The 2,490-nt window shown below is 53.6% G+C and overlaps 1 pseudogene; it reads left to right on the top strand.

The window, feature by feature from the left end:
• The first annotated feature begins 869 nt into the window (after window positions 1-869).
• Window positions 870-1,749, top strand: LOC116752863 (annotated as a pseudogene).
• The last annotated feature ends 741 nt before the right edge of the window (window positions 1,750-2,490 follow it).

Here is a 2,490-nt window from a genome sequence, read left to right as displayed (position 1 = left end):
CAGTCATGTGAGTTGCAAGTGTTGGAGCTGAAATTCAGTCACTGTGCTGATAAATGAACAGACCCGGTCCCCATCCAGCCTCTGCTGTGCTGGCTGCTAGAAGGGACTTCATGCATGTCCCTTCCCCACCCCACCCGCCAAGCCTCATGTCACCTGTAAAATTTGTTTAGCAATAACTTCCTTATAGAGTTGTTGAGGGATTTTTTAAATTAATTTTTATTGGAGTATAGTTGCTTTACAATGTGGTGGTGTACAATGAAGTGTATCAGCTATATGTATACATATATCCCCTCTTTTTTGGATTTCCTTCCCATTTAGGTCACCACAGAGCATTGAGTAGAGTTCCCTGTGCTATACAGTAGGTTCTCATTAGTTGTCTATTTTATACACAGTAGTGTATATATGTCAATCCCAATCTCCCAATGTTGATGGAGTTAAATGAGAAAAAAATTATGTAACATGCCTGACACCAAGAGACCGTCAGTGGAAGAGAAGTCTCTTTCCTGGAGAACCTAACTCTTTCCCTCCCCTCTCCTTGTGGAGGGGTGGGGCAGAGACTGTGAGAGAAAGGGCAAACCAGTGCCTACAGTGAGGGGCAGAGGTTGAAATCCCAGGCCTAGCATCTAAGTAAGGAACAAAGTGTGGTGCAATGCACGCACGCCCACCATCACGCCTCCGAAAGAGGTCCCACCCAGGAGTGACTCAGATGCTTTGGACACCTTTCCCTGTGTGGGAAGCATGGGTGGGGCTGGATCGGGCAGATCTCCCTGCTGTTCAAAAGTAGCCACTCTTGCTTGTGAGGGGTGCCTGCGAGGTTGCTGCTCATCTCCCGCTGTCGCCCTGGTGGCCCTGACATACACACTGAGACCATGGGAACCCTCGGGGGACACCTGGTAGCAGGGATCTTCTTCTTCTTCTTCTCACTCTACTACTCGGTGCTGGTGTCCTTGGCCCTGTTACGGGGACAGAGGTTCCTCAAAGCCCCTCTGCCCCCAAGGGAGAAGCGAGGGCACAGGTGGTGGCAGCTGGTCCCTGTGGAAGGAGTGGGGAAGGTGGTTTTCTCCCTGATTCTCATCTTCCCCGAGTTCTTCTACCCGCCAGGAACAAAGCGGCTGATGATGGTGGACTGGGAGGCCCCTCGGTGACCGTTCACGTTCAAGGACGAGTGGCGGCACTTCACCACGTACGGGTCCTTCCTCCTCAGTGGCGTGGTGGACATCGCGAGCCAGGCGTGCGAGGCGTGTGAAGCTGGAGCAGGCGGCCGAGGCTCTGGCCTTCCGTGCGCTGGTGCTGCTGGTGGTGACCCACGCCGGGCACAAGGGCGCCCTGGAGACACACGTGCACACGCTGTTCACAGTGCCTGCCTTCCCGGTCGGCCTGGCGCTCGCCATCGAGATCTGGGTCCCCAGCTAGCCCCAGCTCTGGGTGCTCAAGACTTGGATGGGGCTGGTGCTCAGCAGCTGGCTGATGCAGCTAAACATCCTGATGTACACGCCGCCCTCGGGGCAGCCCTGGAGAGGGGAAAACCCCACGGACCTCACCTTCCTCACCATCTTCTTCTGCTGGCACCTGGCCTTAGGGGCTGCCTTGCTGACCACCATCTATGGCCTCTGCAGCCTCTGGCATGATCGCTTCTCCCCCTGGAGAAAGGTCCCAGGTGCCAAGTACCACCTGTGACCCATAGGCGAGGGCAGTGAAGAGCTTGAGAAGCTCTGGGCAGGGGCCCAACTACGAGATGGGGGTGTCTAGGTATAGAATCTGTCCCTGTGCTGCACCCTTTGTAATGAGAGTTTTGAGGATGCCCACTGTGTGCCTAGTGCAGAAATGTCCTGGGATCTGCAGTGTGGCTTTCCATCACAGGGGTCGCCTTCCTTGTTCCTAAATGAACCTTCCAGTCCCTAGGATTCCTGCTATCTCTCTCTCTGTTCTCTCCAGGCCTGTCTCTTTCCTGTCTCGCTATTCAGTATGGTTCCTAACCATGGACTTACATGAAGTGAGAGCAGGAGTAGTGTTTTTCTTTGACAGCTTTTGGGATCCAAGAGGAAGAAATGAAATGAGGGAACAGAGAGAGATGGAGGGTCTCTGGGGACTCGGTAGGGCTCTGCGTGTCTGAGGCGGTGCTGGCTTAGCGTGTGCATGTGTGTGCTGCCAGCGGCTGAAGGGGTGAAATGTGTGAAAGGGAAGGGGCTCTGTTTTCACATCGTGGTGAGGACTTCTGTTTTCTTCATGTCTCTCTGTTTTTTATTCACACTAAAGTGTAACAGGAAGAAGAGCTGGTTTTGTTGTTGCTGTTTTCTAATCTAAACTGGATGAGGCTACTTCTGCCTCAGGGAGTAAGGGATGAGGGGAAAGGGGGTGGCAATCAGTTCAGCAGGGCTCAAGTGAGGGCCTGGGTCTAAGGAGAAGACGTCTTCCTCCAGCCCTCCTTTAGCAGGGAGAAAGGAGGCAAGGGAGGAATTCCCAAAGGTGGGTGTAAGAAACGAGGATTAC

Source organism: Phocoena sinus, chromosome 4 (genome assembly GCF_008692025.1).
Source record: "Phocoena sinus isolate mPhoSin1 chromosome 4, mPhoSin1.pri, whole genome shotgun sequence".
Lineage (NCBI taxonomy): Eukaryota > Metazoa > Chordata > Mammalia > Artiodactyla > Phocoenidae > Phocoena > Phocoena sinus.
This window is presented reverse-complemented; position numbering and strand designations above follow the sequence as displayed.